The 23,678-nt window shown below is 42.0% G+C and overlaps 1 pseudogene; it reads left to right on the top strand.

The window, feature by feature from the left end:
* LOC142625241 (cytochrome P450 71AU50-like) overlaps window positions 1–8,718 on the top strand; it is a 42,742-nt pseudogene extending 34,024 nt beyond the window's left edge.
* Window positions 8,719–23,678: the final 14,960 nt, after the last annotated feature.

Here is a 23,678-nt window from a genome sequence, read left to right as displayed (position 1 = left end):
CCCCTTCTTCCATGCTTGCCCCAACTCTGGTAGACTTCTCGGGCTGGTCATCGTCCAAAGGGACGTCCTCTAATGCTTCAGTGGGCTCAGCCACAACCCTTTTTCCGTCTATGCTCGTCGTCTGTATATGCTCGTCCATGGCCAGCATGGCTAGGTAGCATTCTCTGGCAGCCAGCTGGTCTCCTTGTACCTGGCCTACTCCGTGCTCGGTCGGGAATTTAATGGACAGGTGGTAGGTAGAGGTTACCGCTTTCCAGCTGTTCAAAGTTGGCCTTCCAATTATGGCATTGTATGACGATGCACAATCAACAACAAGGAAATTCACCTCTTTGGTTATCTGCTGCGGATACGTCCCGACGACTACTGGCAACATGATGGTGCCCACAGGTTGCACCTTCATTCCTCCGAATCCGACCAACGACGAGGTCCCGGGTCGAAGCCGATCTCGTCCTAGCTTCATTTGTTGGAACGCGGGGTAGTAGAGAATGTACGCGGAGCTGCCATTGTCTATCAATACCCTCCTGGTCATGTAGTCAGAGATGAGTAGGGTGATGACTATCGCGTCATCGTGTGGATGGTGAATTCGTCCTGCCTCCTCGTCTGTGAAAGTAACAGCCTGTTGGTCTACCTCCTTCGTCCTAGTAGGTCGTCCAGACTGTTGGATGTTCTGCACCACCCTCAGGTACGTCTTCCTTGATTTGGACGACTGCACCGTTGAACTTCCTCCTATAATTACCCTTATTTCTCCTAGTGGGGGGCGTGACGATTCTTCCACCTTGGCCTTCATTTTCTCGTCTCTCTGGTCTCGTCCAAGGAAGTTCCTCAATTTCCCCTGTCTAATGAGATTTTCTATCTGTTGCTTCAAGTCAAAGCACTCGTCTGTATCATGCCCGTGGTCCCTATGAAAACGGCAGTACTTGCTCCTATTACGCTTGTTGGGGTCTCCCTTCATTTTGTCTGGCCACTTCAAGGACGGATCATCCTTGATCTGCATAAGAACCTGCTCTAACGGCATAGTCAGGGGCGTGTATTGCTGATTCCTTGCGGAGGAACTGGCCTTCTTACGATCCTTATCTTTTCTCTCGTCTACTCGAACTTTCTTCGGACGAGGTCCCTGGTCCTGGTAGCGATGGTGGCCCACTTCTGAGCACTCTGCCCTTTTTCTTTTCTTGGCTATGATGGCGTCTTCAGCATTCATAAAATTTTGGGCCGAATGGACAAGCTCGGCCATAGTCTGTGGTTCCTGCTCGTAGAGCTTATGAATAAACAAGTCAGAATTGACCCCATTGTGGAAAGCGGCCAGCAATAGCTTGTCATCCATCTCGTCCACCGTTAAGGCTTCTCTGTTAAACCGGGTGATAAAAGATCGCAAACTCTCATTGTCCCCTTGCTCTATGGTCAGCAGGCTAGAGGAGGAACGCTTGTGACGCTGTCCTCCAATGAAGTTGTTGACAAACAGCTTACTCAGTTCTTCAAATGATCCCACTGAGTTTGGGGGAATCTTGCTGAACCACACTCGCGCTGGTCCCTTGAGTGTGGTGGGAAAAGCTCTGCACATGATCTCGTCTGGGACCCCCTGCAGATGCATGGTCGTCTTGAAAGTTGCAATGTGATCGCAGGGGTCGCGATTTCCATCGTATGAGTCTAGAGAAGGCATTTTGAACTTCGGGGGTAGAGGGTGACTGTTGATGGAGGCTGTGAAAGGGGAGTCCGTTCGGTGGACCATATCATCTACTGGGTTTGCTCGCCTCATGTTTTCCCTCATTTCATCCATGGCTTTTCTCATCTGGTCCATTTCTTTTTCCAAGTGCGGCACCCTTCTTGAAGCGGTACCCCTTGTTTTAACTTCGAACTCTACATTCTCTCCTCCTTCCTGACTTGGGGCCCTTCCCTCCATGTGTCCTTGACGCTGCCTCCTGAAGTTGATCTCCTTATTCAATTCCTGGTTCTGACGCGTCAGTTCTGCCATAGCGGCAGCCATGGATTGTATGTGCTGCATAGAAGGCGGTTGCATTACAGGTGCTGATCTGCGATCACGAAGGGGATTGCTGGAAGCATCCCTACTCTCCTGGTGGCCTGGGCTGGTAGCCCTTGATCTTGTTCGAACCATTCAACCTTTTGTCTGGGATAGAATAACAAGTTTACCCTTCCCACAGACGGCGCCAACTGATGATGCCAAGAAAATCAGTAGATTGGATGCTTCGGACTTGAAAGGACTGCTGGTTCTTTCTACGGCCTGAAAAAGAACGAAAAGCGTATCAAAGGCGACCGGGGCTGCCAGCCAAAAATCCTCCGATGGTAAAGTTAGTTTTTCCCTCTAAGTAATCTGAGTTCCAACTTTCTTGAGTAAAAACTGAACATACCTTTGCCTTGTCTGAATCAGTCTTTATATAGTGCCTTTATAGACGGTTATCGAAATGGGAACCTCTCCTGGATTCGAGGCTTAAACGTAACTGCCATAACTGTCCAGGAGTTACATTTCTATTTCACAACGGATACATGACCGTTATGCGTGGGATAAGGGATTGTCACATTATATTCGGAGATTCTCCCAAGTGTGGTACCCTCGTCCTGAATTTCCTTCGTCGAGTGCACCTGCTGATTCCAAGTGTAAAATTCTAGTCCATGGATCTTCATGTGGACGACTCCTCTCAGGATAAGCTGTGCGCACCCCACGGACAAGGGATGTAGCTTCGCTATCACCCTCTGGACGTCCTTGTTCATTACCCTCGTCCTGAGGATAACTTCTAGACGGCTGCCGAGGTGATGACCGTCCACGGACGGTTTGGGTGGTTTGAGTGTTTTCATCCCACATCAAAGACAATAACTACAGAATGACTAAGCAACAGGTTGCTTGTCCTTTCTTTTCTCTGGTTCTTTATCTTTTTTCTTCTTTTTTGGCTCTTCAGCCAAATCACCCTCAGTTACTTCGTCCACGGGCTGAGCTGGGGGAAAGGGGTCTTTTGTGGCTAGTGCATCAGAAGGATCAGGAGCAGGGATGGGCACTGCAGGATCACTTGTTGGCGTTGGGGGAGCAGGAGCTAAGCGCAATGCCAGGGGATAGTAAATGTTGTCGGGAGTTCGGAGTACAGCGTCGGCATCTATCCCAGCAGCGTCCAAAGCACGACCCCACACCTCCGAGCAGAACGCTCTGGCGACCCCTCTAAGTTGGGCAGTTAAGCTGTCAGAAGCTTTTTTCATCCCAGCATCATACGCCGCTTGCTCAGCAGCGGCCTGCTCCTGCTCTTTGGTAGCCAGCAATCCTTGCACTTGTTTGAGCTCGACAACAGTGAGGGCGAGCCTACTTTGAGCCTGTTTTTGGGCCTCAAGAGCAAGATTTGCTTGCGACTCATAACTTTTCAGGGCTGCCTCAGCATTCTTATGAGCTTTTCTACCTCAGACAGGCGAGTGAGGGTCTCTTTTAAATTTAACTCTGCTTCTTTTTGTGCCTTCACTGCCGCCTCGGCATTGTGATCAGCTTTTCAGGCAAGGTCCAATGAATGATCTACCCACTTCTCAGCCATAAATGAAGCCTGGACCGCCTATGATATATTCGAATTAATAGAGTTAGTCATAATAAAGAGTTAAACTCATAAATGGAATGTGCAAAGACTTAGAAAATACCTTGGCTAAGTCCTGCTTAAAGGACAAGAAAACTTCCCTCTTACGGAAGGACCGCAACTCAGCCATATCTTCGAGAAGGCATAGAGCCTTCTCTAAACACTCGGCCACCAGGCTCGAGCTTCCCTTCTTTGGGTCCCTCAAGTTAGCATCATCCAAAACAGGGCTACCCGAGCTGAGGGTGAAGTTGGGTCGCCAGGCTGACGCCTTCTTTGTAGACTCACTACTGGGGTCCTTCGACGAACCAGTAGGAGCAGCTTTTTTGGAAAGGGCTTTCCCAGCCCTAGTATCTTTAGCAAAAGGGTCAAGACTCTCCCCTTGTTCGATTTCTATCACAGTTTTGCTACTTTGGCCTCTTTTTCGTTTTTTGTCCGCCACCTCCAAGGAAGGTGCGCGGGTAACAGCCGGAGTAACTGGACGAGGTGGGACCGGAATTGCCGGTGAAGAGTCGCCTGTGTGCGCCTGCAGTAAGGCCAACAGGTCGGGCTCTTTCTCTTGGAAACCCATTTCGTTGGTTGATGGATTGGAGCTAGAAGGAGCGTCTGGACGGTAGAACACTTCAAAATCCTTCTCGGTCACCTCGGGAGGATTTGGCTCGGGCGTGGCAGCTCTTTCCTCGGCGACAAGATTAGCAGCTTGGTCCAAAGAAGGATAAAGTAATTGGGCGGCAAGAGGAGTAGGAAGTTGTGCGTCTTGAGTTCCTGCCGGCGGAGGTGCGAGCAGTAGGAACCCAAGGGCCGCAACGTCAATCCGAGCTAATCGTAGATCCCTTGCTCTGATTACGTTCTTCGGGCTTTGGAAATGTTTGGTGGATGGTGTGTACCCGAGGATGATGTGGGCTGCTCGGAGTTGTCCATCCCGGTGTACAAATATTTCTGACCGAAGAATCCTGTTTAGGTCAGCTCGATTCACAGCAGATAAGTTCGGAGCGGTATGGAAATCGTCTGCAATAAGGAATGAAATTGTTAGAATGAATAAGTTAAACAAAGCAGTACACATAAAAATTTGGTCACTCCTAAATACTAGGTCAGTCCTCTTGAACACTACCTGGCGTCCCTTCTCGGGTAGGGCAGTGTAAGCCGTCATGCCAGTTGCCCGAGACGACAAGGTAATCTTCGTCCATCCCTTTACTTGAGTCGGGTAAGCAAGAGATCAGCCTAACGGAAGGGAATCTACATTTCATGTAATATTTAGTCCTATCCCCTTTTTGGCAGTTGTACACCCAATTTACATCTTGCCATGTCAAATTGGTCCCCATCTTTCGGTTAAGCGCGTCTACGCATCCTAAAATTCTAAGGACATTTGGGGAACACTGTGAGGGGGTAAGCCTATAATTTATTAAAAAATCTCTGGTTACTCTACCCATAGGAATCTCCATGCCCCCCTCGATAAATGCAATCATGGGAATCAAAACGGATTCAGGTGGGTGAGATACGAGGGGAATCTCTTCTTCCTCACAATACATGATGTTTACGTCATCAGGGATCCTATATCTATTTTTAAAGGCAGCCTTTGCCTCGTCTGTGTTAACTAACTTAGCGTACCTACCCATTAATCCCCGTGACAAAAGGAGAAAAGAAAGCAAGTAGAAAGAAGCAGAAGGAAAATGAACACACCTCTGAAGATCGCTTAAAATTGGTCCTCGGGAGCTTACTCTTCTTTTAATACTTCAAAATGCCAAAATGAACTGCCTCCAGCTTGAAGGTTCGCTTTTATAGGGGTGAGAAAGTGGAAGTAATGAGGTAAAAATAAAGGCGGTAACTTTCCCGCTCATAGCTGGGAGCGAAATCTGAGCCGTGCATTATCCATCCAGCCGTAGAACGTGCGCGGGAAAGGAAACGCCAGACTCCATAAATACTCTATCGTGGAATACGAGGCGCCTGACGCGGGTCATGGGGCAGTGAAAAGACGCCTGTACGTGTGAAAACAAGGGGACAGGTAAGAAGTGTGTATGCGAAGTTAAAACTTGGTTATTAATTTATGATTAATAGCTCAAGTGTTAAAGGGGCTGTTGTGAGGTGCCGAGGACCCAGAAGCCCGAGGACCCAAGGAAGGGAAGGCTGACACGTAGCAAGTAAGATGATATAAAAGAATAGGGAAATTCACCTGACGATTCCCGAAGATGAGGTGGCATGGACACTGGTGACGTAAGGGACGTATTGCACATATCTGAAGGTGGCAGTGTAACCTAGGAGATTGCATTGAATGACTGGCACCAACCTTTCTGGCCGCATTAATGAGAAGATACCAGCTTTGTCCGTTGCATTAATGAAGATATGACCTGAACAGTGTATAACGCAGAGTTGGAGTTTTGTTCTGTTACCGACAGACAGGTGTCGGGAGGAAAAACTTGATAGATGGCAAGGTGTAAGGTTGAGATGATAGGAGCGAATTATATAAATAGGGGCTGAAAGAGATGGAATGGGGACTTTTTGTTATTGGACCCTCTCTACCAAATATATTGTATAAGGACCTTTGATCAGGAAACTAGCAGTAGGAGTGTTAACGAGTTTGTGAATTTTTAGGTCCTTACACTAACCTTTTGTCTTTCTTAAAGTAATCATTTTTATTCTCATATAATCATCATCTCAATGTATTAAATTTGTCCTTAGTTGTGTGTAGTGTTACAATCAAAGAGTTAAAATCTCCTTTATAAGTTCAATATTTTTAATTTATTTTTTTTATATAAGTAATTTAATTATATTATTGATCTTTGTACCAAGGTTTCATCCCTCAGCGCAGATATGAGTTGTCGTTTGGTGTTTGGGAAGAAGTACATGAACAAGTTTATTGATGTTATGTTCGGCAGTGAGTAAAATCTTTGATGCCTTTTTGGAGAAGACCATTGATGAGCATCTTCAATCCAGGGATGAAAATAAGACCAAGAACTTTGTTGATGTCATGTTGGGCTTCATGGGATCAGAAGAATCTGAGTACCGTATTGAATGGCCCAATACCAAAACCATAATCTTGGTAATTATTCACAGAACTTACATGATATTAGGAGGGAGTCTAACACATTATATACCAAATCGTTAAATTAATTTTATGTATTCAAAATAGTTTCTTGTTAGGATCTTTTTATTTGATAACAAAAGTGAAAGTGAAAGTTCAAAATGTGTGTAAAACACCTTTGAACGTTTGGATTCCCAAATTACAAATTACCAATTCAAACTTATTAACAAACAAAATACGTGCAGAAAATGTAAATAAGCTAAAACAGAATTGATAACATAATCTAAACCAAATAAAATCACATTCACAGCAAAAATTAAATGGCGAAGATTAAGGGAAGAGAGATACAAATACAAGGACAACATAACGATGTGTTATCGAAGAGAAAACCGAAGCCCTCGGCGTAAAACCTATCCGTCGCCCTCCAAGCGGTCAATAATCCACTAAAGAATGTAGTTGTGATACATGAACAGTAAAAGACCTTCCAAGCCTAATCTACCCAGTGTACCTAAGCCCTCCAAGCTCCTACTCCAACGAGGTTGCGCTGAACCTATTTCTTCTTTAGCTTACCGAATTCTGCTACAGCTCATAGCGTCAACCAATATAAAACTGGTCCCTTCTTAATTGCTTCCCAAAACACCAAACAACCTTCTCACAGATATGGGTATGGTGAGAAAAGGTTGTGGTAATTTACCTCTCAAGGATGTAACAATGGAGAGGAAGAGAGTAGAGAAATTTGAAGAGTTTCTGTGTGAAGATTGTGGATGAGGTAATTTTGGTTTTCTCTAGGGTTTCTCTCTCAAAATTCTCTCTGTGAAAAGTCAGTTTTTCAAAATAGAGCTGACTGGAGACTTAGTCTCGCGACTTGACTAAGTCGCGAGCAAACAGAATGGCCAGACTGGACTTTTTGTCCTGTAGTGCTCCAACTGGCATGACTATTCATCTTCTCTGCATGCTTCACTTGTGTGCATCATCTAGTGGCTTGCAAGCCGTGAGCCACCCGCGAGTCCCTGCTTCACTGCACAGTCTTGAGCATTTCTTCATACTTTCTCACACACTACCCTTACATGAATCCCACATAAATACAGGGCTTCTACAAGCAAATTGACATAAAATAAAGCCAACAAAATGGTTGATAAATTTCAACCTTACAAAAAGAAATTATCAATTAAGCTAACTGGATTTGTGTTAGATTATTTGTTTGGGGAGGGGGAGGGGGGAGGAACGATTTTATATGTTTGTATGTAGAATTCAATTATGTACCAAATATATCTGTGTGGGGGGGTGGAGGAACGATTTTATATGTCTGTGTAGAATTCAATTATGTACCAAATATAACTGTGTATCTGATATGATTTCTAATTATTTTGTATTTATACTATCCTACTATTTGCTTAAACACTAATTTTTATAAGAATTAATCAAATTGAAACTATAGCATAATTATTTACTGGAATCAAAATTTTGTTATGGTGTTGATTTCTTGACTAGTTGATCCCAAAATTTGTATGATTAAGACTAAATTGTTGTAACTTCCTAACAATGATTTTCTTATAGGATATGCTTGCAGCCTCAATGGACACTTCAGCAACATCAATGTGGTGGGCTTAGAGAGGATGGTAGATGAATCAGACTTGGATAGCTTGGAGTACTTGGACATGATTGTAAAAGAATCCATGAGGCTACATCCAGTAGCACCTTTGTTGGTACCTCATGAGTCATTGGAAGATTGCACTATCAATGGTTACCACGTACCTCGTAAGTCTAGACTTAAATAAATGTATTGGCAATTGGGAGAAACCCAAGTGTTTGGACTGAGCCAGAGAAGTTTAACCCAGAGAGATTTGTTGGGAGTAACATTTTTTTTTTTTGATAATCTTTGTTGGGAGCAACAGATCTCAAAGGACATGACTTTGAGCTTATCCCATTTGGGTCTGGGAGAAGAAGCTGTCCGGGAATGCAATTGGGTCTAACTGTGATTCGGTCGTTAGTGTTAGCCAGCTTGTTCATTGCTTTGGTTGGGAGCTTCCTAATGATCACATGTTGCCAACTGAGTTGGACATGACTGAAGAGTTTGGTCTCGCAACTCCTAGAGCCAAGCACCTACTTGCTATTCCTACTTACTTCATAAATGATATATAACTGTTCTCTTTTTGTTTTTGTTGTCTAGACTAATTAAAGTGCTTGTATGAATGCCTAGATTTGTGGTTGTATACTTGTATTGCATTTGCTCATTTTGTGGACCATCTTTCCTGTACATACCTGATCAAGTACAACTCTATAAGCTACTATATACCTGGTGTTCCTTAGTTACTCATAGAAAAGTATTGAAGGATTAATGAATCTTGATTCTACATAATTTCATTGTGAGGTTTGTTTTTCTGTTTTCTTTATACAATCATTCATGCACATGAAGGTTTAAAAGCGCAGGCAGAAACTTGAAGGAAGTTTCAACGGTTATTGTAAGACCACAACTTTCTTTTTTCCACAATTCTCATATGGCAATCAATATGTCTTAGTTGTTAGAATAATAATTAAAAAATTAAATTAAATTTATCCCTACTCATGCATGACCCCATTGCACTGGTGTTAACCCCTGCAACTCAAACCCAAATGCTAAAGGTGAGGTAGACAAGGTGTTGGACCACTAAACCTCCACACATGGGTTTAAATGGCAACTGTAACAGTAACAAATTAAATGCGTGATTTTGAGTTTGAAAGAGAGTGTTAAACTAGTGTTTCCACTTTAGACAAGTGATAATTTATCATTAACCTCCCCCATTTTTCCATAAGTAGATTAGATCTAGTGATTATCCTGGGTTGGAAACAATAACTATAAGATTTGCAATTAACTAAAGAGATGAATTGACTATATTCAAGAACAAAGAAAAAGACAAAGGAAAACCTTCAGTCATGAGTGTAAGCTGAACAAATGGGATGGTGTCCCGCAAAATTCTTTTACCAGTTGTAAGATATCAAGATGTTAATGGTAAATAATAAGGTGATATTAGTATAAGTAGTTTATATGCCACCAGGTGATTGGTAGAACCGATGATACATTTCTATGAATTCGCGCGGGGGGGAGGGGTATTTATGCAGTAATATTTCTAATAAATTAAAAAAAAAAAAGTTTATATGAAAAATCCAAAAACAACATCGCTATTAAAAATATTACTATTACAAAATTAACGAATGTCCTAAAAACATTAGTTTATGAAAAAACTTTTAAAACGTTTTTGAAAAATAGAGAATGTAACTGATTTTTTTACTGCATTTTACATTTTCCAAAAAATGGGTATCAAAATTTTTTTAAAATAGTATATTAACTAAAACTTTAAGAGCAGTTGTTAATCTCACCCCTACAAAAATATCTGGTAACTAGCATTAGTTTTTATCTGATAGGGGAACCAATGTTGCTCAATAGTGACTTCACTGGCATTAATTAGTGCTTGTAAGACTAACTAAGCACGAAGGTGAGTTGCGTTGTGTCTGCCTTCTTACCTTCTATTCAAAAATAGCTAGAAAAATTTATCATATTCAACAATCAGAATAAACAAGGGACTCATTGAATTTACACAATACGTTCAATATAACTGGTTGATTCTTTTTGTATGTATGTCAAATTTTATCTTTTTGTGTGTACGCGCGCTAGAGGTCTATAAGGTTTATAAATATGACAATTATAATGTAACAACCCACTAGAGGGATTTAACATATTCAATTACAAGGCAAGAAAAAAAATCCACTATCAAATAAAAGTTTATAGACTAAATAATTTTATTCTCTTCGTGAGCTAACTAAAGTGCCCAAACTCATCCAATATCCACAGAATTCTTTGATAAGGAGATATTATGGCGTTAACCTCTAGTCCACAACTCCAAGTATTCACCTGAAGATTCAGAACTAGCACTTGAATGAATTGTTATTACAGAAACTTCAACACCATCAGTTCGATATATTGTTCTATCGATCACTGACACAAGTTTTCGAAAGCAATAAGCATAAAGCCTTCAGATTTACAGTATCTTAGGCTCCAAAAGTCATGTTCACATTCCCTAGGGTTTTATTTATAAGCTTAAGGCTCAAAGACGTGAAACCCTAGTGATTGAATGGGTTGCATGGGATGAAATACGAATTAAGTATGTCGCAATTCGATAGATCCAAATTTAACCACTTCAATCGATCGAAAGCTATTGAATACATAGAATTGAGGCAGCGAATTGCAGAACCTGACAACAACTATATAGTATCTTACAATTTACACACACACATCTCGGTCTTCAAGTTGACAAAAGATGAAGCCTTAATTGCAAATTTTAAGCCTTTTATTGGTATTATATTGGACTTGTTAGTCCAAGTCGTACCTCTGCATGTACTAAGTGCATAGAGTCCAAGAGAGGCTGGACTGAGCAAGGACTATATTAAAGTGTAAGTAGCTTCTATCCTTTTATAAAAATAAATAATAATAATAATAATAATAAAAAATAATTTTTAAAAAAAAACTCTTATGGTTGACACATATAGCACTATAAGAGCATCTCCAATGGAATAGCTAAAACCCAAATATTCTCTATAATAGAGAATGAAAGCAAAAAAAAGGTCTCCAATAGATTCTCTAAACACTAAATTTTTTTTGGCTCATGAACAGTAGCTCATCAAATCTGATGGGTTATTGTTCATTCTTCAAATGTCTTTTATTATTATAATAATCAGGTTTGATTAAAAAAATATTGGAAGATGTGTAGTTGTTAAAAAAAGAATAAATAATGAAGGAAGAAATAATATTTAAATGAGATAGATAATAAAATAGAGAATCTGTTGGAAAGTGTATTTAAAAAATTAGGTAGTTAAAAGGTAAAAGTCACTATTTATTTTTCAAACAGTACAAAAATTTAAAAAATCTGCTGGAGATGCTGTAAATGGCCAAAAAAGCATATTGTGGCCTTCAAGTTAGCTTGGCACTTTGTTCAAAGCCAAGATTTGTTGCCTTTAAGTTGGCTTCGCTCTGTTCAAAGCCATCAAATTTACTACATATTATAATATGGTGGTGTTTATTTCATACCACTTATTGCACACATGTACACACTTTTTCCACTAAAATTATGACTTAAGAACGAACTAGTATTTACCCATTCCGACATCTATCTTGTCCTTTGTGATTGTTGTCTTTCTTTTGTTTCTCCCTCCATCTTAAGACACACACACACAAAAATGAATATAAAAACAATTTCCACTTCTTGACATACAAATCATCCATTAAAGTATCCTTTCTCTTAATATGTCATTTTGGCCAAGGTTCTAAAACCCGAACTAGATTGGCTAGTCCGATCAGATTAACCATGAACCAATCACAAAGCCGGTTTTTTACATGTAAGAACAGGTCAATCAAATATTTTGAGAGAACCCCTTGAATTGGGGTTTGACCCAAGAAACCATCCGAAATGTGAACCGATTCAACTGGTTCAAAGAGTTGCATTTACCTCATAAAAATAGAGAAAATGGAGCTATAGGGTGTAAAACATGGTTTTGAAAGCTGAACCGGCCGATAAGACCAGTTCATTCGTGGATCGGCCATTCATCCAACAAATAACTAGAAAAGATCTAAATATTGGGAATAATCGAGAACCGGCCGGTTCAACCATAAAAACCGAAAACTAGTATCTTTAAAGCGGTTATTGGAATGTTTGATGATAGATCAAAACACTGTTGTTTGGAACAACAACTACAACAAAGAGAGGGAAAAAAAGAATATGAAATATAGGTAAAAACCGTGATATGTGTTTTACAAAGGGATCTCTTGAGGTGGATATCCTTTAGCTTCTTCAACTTCTTTAGCTCACTGATTTTTTATCTTGAGTTTTGCTGCAACTAGAGAGACTGAGAGATAAAATTAAGAGTGGCTATGGAGCATAGAAGGAGCAGTTTCGGCTAGTGGCAGATCTAGGCAGGGGCGGCTCCACCTTATGGCTAGGGTGGTCCCAGGACCACCCTGACCTAAAAAAAAAAAAATTATACATAATAATTTAAAATTTTATATTTATCTACCTTTAAAAAAAAATTGGAAACACCATGAATTTTGTTTATGCCAATAAAATTAAATTTTGGTCCATAATTTGAGTAACTTAACAATATATTAGGTCTTTCAAGCAAAAAGGACTACATTCTTTTAAGCCTATACTATGGCTTTACTTTTAATTTTTGCTTTACCAGACACACTGTCATTGTACGACTATTTTTTCTCAAAAACATTATAATATATATTATACAACTAATTGGTCAAAGTCACGTAAATTTAGTTTTTTTCATTGTATAACTACTTTTCTTTTTTCGATAATTTTGATTAAAAAAATAGTAGTTTTAGTTAATTAAGTAAATAAACTTAAAAAGTAACTTAATTTTTATATAACATCAATTAAAAAGTTTATATATATATATATATATATATATATAAAATAAACTTTTTATTTTTATGATTATAATTAAACATGTGATTGTCCATTCTAAGGAAATTTGATTAAATTTACACAAAAATGTCACTAAATATTATGTTTTTACATTTTGCTATCATATTATTAGTAATAAACTTATTATATTTTTATTTATATAATTTAAAATTTTATTAATTATATTATTTATGACGCTACCGGTTCGACCATCGGGATCTCGGCCTAACCAAAAAACTAGTAACCAATCCCTTTTTCGGTTCTTTTATCGTACGGGTTTATAAAACCATGGAAAAAACCAAAAAAAAAAAATGAATGAAAATTTGGAAAAAAAATTATAATAAAACCACTAACATGATCAATCTCATCTCAGACTAAGACTATTACTACTCCAATACCAACACGATTACGTTTTTAACTCAAAAAATATTTTAAAAAATCCTCACTGCCTCAGTGCCTCGCTCGCAGAGTCACAAGTCATTAAACAATTTAAAATAAAACTAAATCAAACCTAAAGGCTAAAAGGAAATAAAAAAACTCACTTACTCTCCCCAGACATCATTGTCCATCCCTGTCCAGCAACATTAACAACAACCCATTGGCTCCAAGAATTTTTTTCAGGGTATTCCTCAAGATGTATAAATTACACAATCTAATAAAAAGAAAATTTTATATATTGACAACAATAATTAAAAAACACGCAAATACATAAAGTTTTACAACATAAAGCTTATAGAGTTCAGTTGTGATTGTTGTTAATGTTGCTGAACATTGATGGACGGCAATGTCTAGGGAGAGTAAGTGAGTTTCTTATTTCCTTTTAGCCTTTAGGTTTGATTTAGTTTTAGTTTAGATTGTTTAATGACTTGTGAATCCATGAGGCACTGAGACAATAAGGATTTTTTTTAAATATTTGTTGAATTAAAAATGTAATCATGTTAGTGTTGGAGTAGTGATAGTCTTAGTCTAAGATGAGATTGATCTTGTATTAGGCCTTGTTAGTGGTTTTATTATAATTTTTTTTCTAGATTTTTGTTCAAGTTTTTTTGGGGGGGGTTTTTTCCATGGTTTTATAAATCAATACAGTAAAAAAACCAAAAAAGGAACTGGTTACTAGTTTTTTGGTTGGACCAAGATTCGACTAATGGTCAAACCAGTGACGTCATAAATAATAAAATTAATAAAATTTTAAATTATATAAATAAAAATATAATAAGTTTATTACTAATAATATGATAGCAAAATGTAAAAACATAATATTTAGTGACATTTTTTTGTAAATTTAATCAAATTTCCTTAGAATGGACAATCACATGTTTAATTATAATCATAAAAATAAATATTTTATTTTTTATATATATATATAATGAATTAATTGATGTTATATAAAAATTAAGTAACTTTTTAAGTTTATTCACTTAATTAACTAAAACTACTATTTTTTTACTCAAAATTATCGGAAAAAAGAAAGAAAAGAAAAGTAGTTGTACAATGAAAAAAAACTAAATTTACATGACTTTGACCAATTAGCTGTATGATATATATTATAATGTTTTTAAGGAAAAATAGTCGTACAATAACTGTGGGGGGTAAAAGGACCCAAATGGGCATATGGGCCTTTGGACTGTAGCATGGAGGGCTGACCTGCTCCAGAATTAAACTCTACGAGTTGGCCCATACGCCGAGGATCCAAGGATACAGCCGAGGGAGAGTTTCACCTCGGACAGATCCAGGAAAACTCAAAATTTCATTATGAAGGTCGAGGCACAACCCTGGAAAGACTGATGGTTAAAGGGGGACATCCTGAATCTTCTAGATGCACTAGTATTAAAGAAAATATCAAGAGCAAAGGCTGCCACCTCCGCATTAAAGGCTCTGCACCTACCTCCCTAGCCGCATTAATGGGGAGGTGACCCCTGAACAGTGAGGTGGAAACTTCTAGTCACTGTTCAAAAAGTATCAGGGAAGGAAGTATAAAAGGGGGGTAAAGGCCAAAAGGTATGGGGGAAAAAAAGAAGGAAATTAAGAAATTGTAATCTTTAAGGAAGGAAGAGAAATAATAAAGAAGTATTCCTCGGCTCGAGTCCGAGGAGATCCATTTGCAATTATCGTTCGTTATTTACCTGTATTTGTTTATAAAAGCCTGTTATCAAGCTCCTAGTACTTCTAACCTAGGTTTCAAGCCCACACTCTACAAATTTTATTGTTTAAGGCTCATTGGGCCTGAGCCCGTGATTGTCTTTGGGTCCAGGTGCAATTGTGCACTTACAATTGGCGCCGTCTGTGGGAACTCAAGTCTAGAAGGAGTGGGAATACTATGGCAGGCTTGGGTTCTCACCACGCAGAGTCACAGGGATCACAGCCGAAGGATCTTTTCGAGCGTCTAGAGCGTCGAAGGGATCGTGAGGGAAGCGTCCATACAGAATACCCCGGGGCTAGCCATACTCATGGTGGAGGCAGCACCACCCATGGGGATGGAGCTAAAGCCATGCAGAAGGAGATTAATCGTTTGAAGAGAAAGTTACGCCGCGCCAGATGCAGGTCTTCACCATCCTCATCTAATCCTTCCTCAGAGGAGGAACGGGGAGGTAGCTACAGCTCAAGATCATGCTCACCCCCCAGTGTAATGTCTTCTAGTGAGGAGGATGACCAGCCAGCTCGTAGACGCAAGAAGGCTCCTTCCAGGGGCTTAGGGAACGATGCTATGAGTCGGGCGCTGCACCAACTCTCCAAATCTCCTTTTTCACGGAGGATTGAGAAGGGGAGACTTCCTAGGAGGTTTACTCAACCCACCTTTACCATCTACAATGGCCGGACTGATCCGGTGAAGCATGTGAGTCACTTTAACTAGAGGATGGCGATGCACTCTCACAACGAGACCCTGATGTGTAAAGTTTTCCCCTATAGCTTGGGACCTGTTGCTATGAGGTGGTTCAACGGCCTTAAATCGGGGTCTATAAGTTCGTTTGGGGAGCTTACTAGAGCATTCGCTTCGCGGTTCATTACGTGTAGCAGAGTACCTCGGCCATTGGACTCGCTGTTATCCATGACCATGAGGGAAGGGGAGACGTTGAAAGCATACTCCAACTGTTACTGGGAGATGTTTAATGAAATAGATGGCGACTTTGATGAGGTGGCGCTCAATACCTTTAAGGTGGGTCTTCCTACTGATCACGACTTAAGAAAGTCTTTGACTAAAAAGCCCGTCCGCAGCGTACGTCGTCTCATGGATCATATTGACGAGTACAAGAGGGTGGAGGAAGACCAAGAGCAAGGAAAGGGTAAGGAGAAGGTTATCCCGCAGGAGAGAAGGGATTTCAGGTCGGACAGGTACCACAATAACAAGCCGAGGAGAGATTACGTTGGGCAGTCCGGCTCGGAAGCACCTCAGGCCGTGAGTACTGTGTTCCGAGAACCAGTGCATCAGTTGCTGGAGAAAGTTCGTAAGGAGCCCTTCTTCAAATGGCCTGGTAAGATGTCAGGGGACCCCGCGAGGAGGAATCAGAACCTCTTTTGTCAGTACCATCAGGATACGGGCCACACTACCGAGAACTGTCTGACCCTTTGGAACCACTTGGAGCAACTTGTCAGTGAAGGAAAATTGAAGCAGCACTTGTGTCAACCTGGTGGACAGGGCAGTCAATCTGGTTCAAATAATCAGAGGAACGGTTCATCTCGACCGGCGTTAGGAACAATAAATGTTATTTTTGCTGCACCTGGCAGGACCGGCTCGGGTCCCACCAGAATGATGGCAGTTTCACATCCTCAGGCCAAGGAACCAGGCTGTAGGCCGAAGAGGTTGAAAGTGACCTTACCCATCTTGGGATTTTCGGAGGAAGATAAGGTTGGTACCATTCAACCCCATGACGATGCTCTTGTGGTCACTCTTAGAATAGGGAGTTATGATGTGAAAAGAGTGATAATTGATCAGGGCAGCGGTGCAGATATCATGTACCCTGATTTATTTAAGGGGCTAAGGCTGACGTTGGAAGATCTAACTCCTTATGACTCGCCACTCATAAGCTTCGAAGGAAGGGCCGTTGTGCCGAATGGACAGATTCGTTTGCCCGTCCAATCTGGCTCAGAAACGGTTGAGGTGGATTTCATTGTGGTCGACACGTACTCCCTATATACAGCCATCCTCGCCAGGCCATGGCTGCATGCTCTGGGAGCTGTCTCCTCTACCTTGCACGTTAAGGTTAAATTCCCCTCGGGAGAGTACGTTGAGGAAATCCTCGGCAGCCAAATAATGGCCAAGTAATGCATATCGGCCGCAGTGCTTCGTCAGTCAAAAGCTAAGTCATCAACTTTGCCCATCCAAGAGTCATAGCAATTAACAGCTCCGGATGCATCTGGAGCGATGACAGGAGATGAGGCTGTTTGTGAGGAGTTAGAGAAGTTTGTAATAGCAGATGACCCAGAAAGGTTCTTCCAAGTTGGCATACGTTTGTCATACCAAGAGAAGATGGAGTTGTTGGAATTTCTGAAGAACAATATAGATGTTTTTGCGTGGGACCCCTATGAGGCTCCAGGCGTAGATCCGAGCTTCATCTGTCATCGTTTAAACGTCAATCCTGCCATTATGCCGAGAAGGCAGCCACCTCGGCGTTCTTCCAAAGAACATTCCGAAGCTGTGAAGCAAGAGGTGCTCAAACTCAAGAGGGCTGGGGCTATTAAAGAAGGTTTTTACCCCGAATGGTTAGCGCATACAGTTGTGGTTAAAAAGAAGAACGGCACGTGGAGAGTATGTGTGGACTTCACAGATTTGAACAAGGCCTACCCCAAGGATTCATTCCCAATGCCACGTATTGATCAACTGGTGGATGCTACCGTCGGACATCCTCGGATGAGTTTTCGGGATGCCTTCCAGAGTTACCATCAAATTCCCTTGGCGTTGGAAGACCAAGAGAAGACTGCTTTCATTACTCCAACCGGGAACTATCATTATAAGGTTATGCCATTTGGGTTGAAAAATGCTGGGGCTACTTACCAAAGAATGATGACCCGAATGTTCGAACAGCAACTGGGGAAGACCATTGAAGTATACGTGGATGATATGGTAGTGAAGAGTAAGACAATACCTTCACACATGAAAGATCTGGCCGACACATTCCAGATGCTAAGAAAGTATAAGCTGAGCCTTAACGCCTCAAAGTGCTCTTTTGGCGTGGGGTCTGGAAAGTTCTTGGGATATATGATTACTCATAGAGGCATAGAGGTAAACCCAATGCAGGTTAAGGCTATTCAGGATTTACAGCCGCCTCGAAACCCAAAAGAGATCCAGAAATTGACCGGGATGATTGCCGCATTGAATAGGTTTATCTCTTGGTCAGCTGACCGATGCCGTCCTTTCTTCCGGTTGTTGAATAGGTGGAAAGGGTTTCAATGGACCGAGGACTGCGTGTTAGCTTTCCAACAGCTTAAGCAATATCTTTCTCGGCCACCCATTTTGTCTCACCCCGAGGTGGACGACGTTTTGTTCGCTTATCTGGCAGTGGTCGTCCACGCGGTGAGCCTAGTCCTTATAAGAAATGAAAGCGGGGTGCAAAGACCGGTCTACTACGTTAGTAAGTCTTTGAATGAGGCCGAGGTGCGATATCTGCCCTTGGAAAAAGCACTTCTGGCCGTAGTTCACGCCACGCGCAAACTTTCTCATTATTTCCAGTCTTATACTGTGGTGGTCCTAACCCAATTGCCTCTCAAGGCGGTGTTATGCAGTGCCGATTACTCTGGCAGGGTGGCAAAATGGGGAACCATTTTGGGAGCCTTTGATGTTAAATACAAGCCTCACACCTTAGTGAAGGGCCAGGTCCTCGCTGACTTGGTGGCAGAGTTTACCGAACCATTGCTAGAAGAAACTCCAAAAGAAGCATACATGGATGAAAAATCAGTTGGTGTGATCACATCTGAAATGCCTCCGATTTGGAAAGTGTATGTGGATGGGGCGGCTAATCAGAGAGGGTCTGGTGTTGGACTTGTTCTAACGTCCCCTGAGGGGATTGTCTTCGAAAAATCTTTGAGATTGGCATTCTCGGCTACTAACAATGAGGCCGAATATGAAGCAGTCTTGGTAGGCATGCAGATGGTACGTAGGATGGGTGGAAAGGAAATCCATGTGTTCTCGGACTCTCAGTTAGTGGTCGGCCAAGTAATAGGGACAATGGAGGCTAGAGACCCCAGAATGCAGGAATATATGGTCTAGGTCAAGCGTCAGCAAGCTGAATTTAACTCCTTCGTCTTAGCTCATATTTCTAGGAGTGCAAACACCCATGCAGATTCTTTGGCTACGTTGGCGACATCCTCGGCTCAGGACTTGCCCAGGGTTATCCTCGTGGAGGATTTGTTGGAGCCAACTCTTACCGTCGTTAGTACAGTTCACATTCATCTGATAAGGCCCGGACCTAGTTGGATCGACCCGGTTATAGCTTTTCTTAAGAATGATATCCTTCCTGAGGACAAATCTGAAGCAGAAAAGATACGTCGAAAGGTGCCACGTTTCTGGTTGTCCGAGGACCAGAAGTTGTACAAACGATCCTTCTCAGGATCGTACTTGTTGTGTGTGCACCCAGAATCAATGGAAGCATTACTGGAGGAACTGCATGAGGGAATTTGTGGAAGCCACACTGGGGGAAGGTCCTTAGCCCATAGAGCTCTGTCTCAGGGTTATTGGTGGCCCAATATGCAGAGAGAGGCTCAGGACTACGCCAGAAAATGTGATCAATGCCAGAGGTTCGCCCCTAATATTCATCAACCTGGTGGGGTTCTTAACCCTCTCTCTAGTCCTTGGCCCTTTGCCCAATGGGGATTGGATATAGTGGGGCCATTTCCGAGAGCTGCAGGAAACAAAAGATGGCTTCTTGTGGGAACAGACTATTTCACTAAATGGGTTGAGGCCGAGCCCTTAGCAAATATCAGAGATGTTGATTCCAAGAAATTCATCTGAAAAAATATTGTCACTAGATTCGGTATACCACACACACTTATCTCAGACAATGGCGTTCAATTTGACAGCAAGGCCTTTAGGCAATATTGTGGTGACATGGGTATCATAAATAGATACTCCACCCCAGCTTATCCTTAGGGAAATGGGCAAGCCGAGGCCGTTAATAAGGTCATAGTCAGTGGGCTTAAGAAAAGGTTGGACGATGCGAAAGGCAGATGGGTAGAATAACTCCCTCATGTTCTGTGGACGTATCGGACCACACCGCCCAGGTCCACGGGAGAAACGCCATTCTCTATGACTTATGGAGCCGAGGTGGTGATACCTCTGGAATCTGGTTTTCCCACCCTAAAGACGAGCTCTTTTAGCCCGAAGAGTAACAATGGACTCCTGAAGAAAGGTCTTGATTTACTCGAGGAACGACGCGAGGCAGCCATGGTCCAAATGGCTTATTATCAACAGAAACTAAAACGGGGATATGATGCCCACGTGAAGCTAAGGCCACTTGCACCTGGTGATCTTGTATTAAGAAAAGTTGTAGGCACTTCTAAGAACCCAGCTTGGGGTAAGTTAGGACCCAACTGGGAAGGCCCCTATCGCATTGTTTCAGTAGCAGGCATAGGGTCATATCGGCTAGCTGACCTAGATGAAAGAATTGTACCACGCCCATGGAATGTAAATAATCTTAGAAGGTATTATTATTATTAATAAAATGTGCTTTTGTCAGTTAACATTTCAAAGTTATGAGTATCTCTGACGCTTGCAGTTGCTGTTCTTAAGGATCAAACAGAAACTTGGTTAAGTGTAGTCCTCGGACCACAAACCTTGTGGAAATTGATATCTTATCATTTGTTAAACAGAACCTTAGTTATGCCGGGTCCTCGGACCTTCTACTTTGGAGAAATTAACATTTGAAGTTACTATTCTTAAGGATCAAACAGAAACTTGGTTAAGTGTAGTCCTCGGACCACAAACCTTGTGGAAATTGATATCTTATCATTTGTTAAACAGAACCTTAGTTATGCCGGGTCCTCGGACCTTCTACTTTGGGAAAATTAACATTTGAAGTTACTATTATTAAGGATCAAACAAAAACTTGGTTAAGTGTAGTCCTCGGACCACAAACCTTGGAGAAATTGATATCTTATCATTTGTTAAACAGAACATTAGTTATGCCGGGTCCTCGGACCTTCTACTTTGGAGAAATTAACATTTGAAGTTACTATTCTTAAGGATCAAACAGAAACTTGGTTAAGTGTAGTCCTCGGACCACAAACCTTGGGGAAATTGATATCTTATCATTTGTTAAACAGAACCTTAGTTATGCTGGGTCCTCGGACCTTCTACTTTGGGGAAATTAACATTTGAAGTTACTATTCTTAAGGATCAAACAGAAACTTAGTTAAGTGTAGTCCTCGGACCACAAACCTTGTGGAAATTGATATCTTATCATTTGTTAAACAGAACCTTAGTTATGCTAGGTCCTCGGACCTTCTACTTTGGGAAAATTAACATTTGAAGTTACTATTCTTAAGGATCAAACAGAAACTTGGTTAAGTATAGTCCTCAGACCACAAACCTTGCCACTGTTCTTAATATTTTATCATTGTTCTTATTCTTATCACCCGTTTTGTGGAAATCATTATCTCACCATTCATTAATTTGGATCTCAAGTTCTTCATTTTTAAGTGTTAAACAAATTTTTGTAAGGAATGGTATTCGGACCTTACATCCTACTGAAAGCAATATGTCAGATTACAAAGGTTTAACTGTCATGTGAGTTGTCTAACTGTGACATTATTTGATGTCTAAATTAAGTTATGTGGCTGTTTTGAAGTCATAGTGGTTTGCATGGTGGAGTTATACTTATTTATTCTATTTTCCCTTTAACTATTTGTTATGGGAAACTTTCATGGCAAGCACACAAAGAATAAAGTAAAACAAAGACAACATGAACGAAAGTTGAATAAAAATTTTCTTCATTAATTGTATACAAAGAAGGGGAGTACAGAAGGTTCCTATACTAGGCCCTAAACTAGGGAAGGGGGGTCTTGAAGGGAGCTGTTGCCAGCCTCAGTACTCTTCAATTCCATCTCAAAGGTGGACAAGGCTTGTTTCCCTTTGTCTGTTGAAGGAATGAGGGGCTCCACGCTCTGGATCTGCTCCTTCTCGGCACCACCACACTCGTCCTTCTCTTTATAGGAACCTTTAGGTTCTGTAGGAGCAAGAGTGAGCTCTTCCACCATAGGAGGAAGGGCAGGAGAGGCAGCAATAGGAGGGTCTTCAATTTCCTGTATGTCTAGGGGAAGCCAGATGTTCTCGGGCTTCCTCAGCTCGGAAGCTTGAGGAACCCCTACTGCATTCATGGCTTCTCCCCAGACCTGCTGACAGTACTCTCGGTACAAGGCCGCAAAAGCCTCTGTCAGCTCTTCTTGCGTTCTAATCACCCCCTCCTAATAACTAGCCTTCTTCGCAGCCTCTAGTGCGTGCTTATGGGCGCGAGCCTCCTCCTTGGCCCGCGTAAGCTCCTTTTCCAAGTCAGAGCGTGCCTGTTGGACTTGGGCGAGCTCGTCATCCTTTTGACGAAGGAGCTTACGCTGTCCCTCCACTTGGGTCTCCATCGTCTTTTGGCTAGCCTTGTCACCATCTCTCTCTCTTTTTAGATCGACCAACCTTGATGTGAGCTTCCCATTCTCAGCTAGGGCTTGGCTTAAGGACTTTTCTGCCTCTTGCCTTAGTTCTTGCTCCATCCCAGCGCACTTCCGAGAATCCTCCACGAATTTCTCAGCTGCGAAAACTTCTTGGATGGACTGCAAAAATGTTGGGGGGTTAAATATGCTAAAGTATTTACAAGAGAAATATAAGGTACGAGTGCAAGGTGGAACTTACCAAAGCTAAACCCCTCTTTAACGAGAGGAACAGCTGCGGCTGGCCCATCTTCTCCAAGGTTTCCATGTTCTTGGGCAGCAGAAGAGGGCGCTCCAGCACCTCAGCTAAGTGGTGAGCGTGGCCTTGCTGGACCACCCTAATGCTGGAATGGCAGGGAACGGGAGCGCCGTCTAGTCTCAAGTCAGGAGACCAGGTAGCTGGTGCTCGGCGCACCTCGGCCACATCTCTGATCTCCCCGCTTTCAACTGACCGGGCGCGCCCTTTGCCCTTGTCCAACTTCTACTGCTGGGCCAGCGCGGGCTGCTTCATCTTCTTTTATTTTTCACCTCCAGCCCCCTCAGCCTTCGCTTTCCTTTTCTTTTTGGGATCTTCGGCTGGAGGCTTAAGGTCGGCTGGAGGAGGAGGAGGAGGTAGTGGTAAAGCCGGGGGAACTTGGGACCCCCGTGTCCCCTTCTTTGCCACTCGGGCGCCTCTATCGATCATAAGATCCTTTAGCTTGTCCATCTCTTCTTCAATGGAACTGTCGTCTGGACGCGCTATCACTAGACCCGCGATTCCAGAGGCCTCGGCTTCTTCTTCTTCCTCGTCGGAAAGGATGACAAACGGGTTTCCGCGAGGTCGTGGGGAGTCCTCGAGCCGAAACTGGTCTATCTCCTCGTCCAATGTGTTCGAGGAAGACACTTGCTCCTCTGGGACATCAATGGCCTGAGAGTGTACAGCGAGGGGAACTGCCGCGATGGGCTGTGTGTACAAGACGGTGTGAGGGGCGTCAGGGATGTCGTGATCGTCCAAGAAGTGAGGTCTGGCTACGTTGATTTTTCTACGCCTTC

The sequence above is a fragment of the Castanea sativa genome, chromosome 2 (genome assembly GCF_040712315.1).
Source record: "Castanea sativa cultivar Marrone di Chiusa Pesio chromosome 2, ASM4071231v1".
Taxonomy (NCBI): domain Eukaryota; kingdom Viridiplantae; phylum Streptophyta; class Magnoliopsida; order Fagales; family Fagaceae; genus Castanea; species Castanea sativa.
The sequence above is the reverse complement of the archived record's forward strand: the minus strand, read 5'-3'. Positions and strand labels throughout refer to the sequence as shown.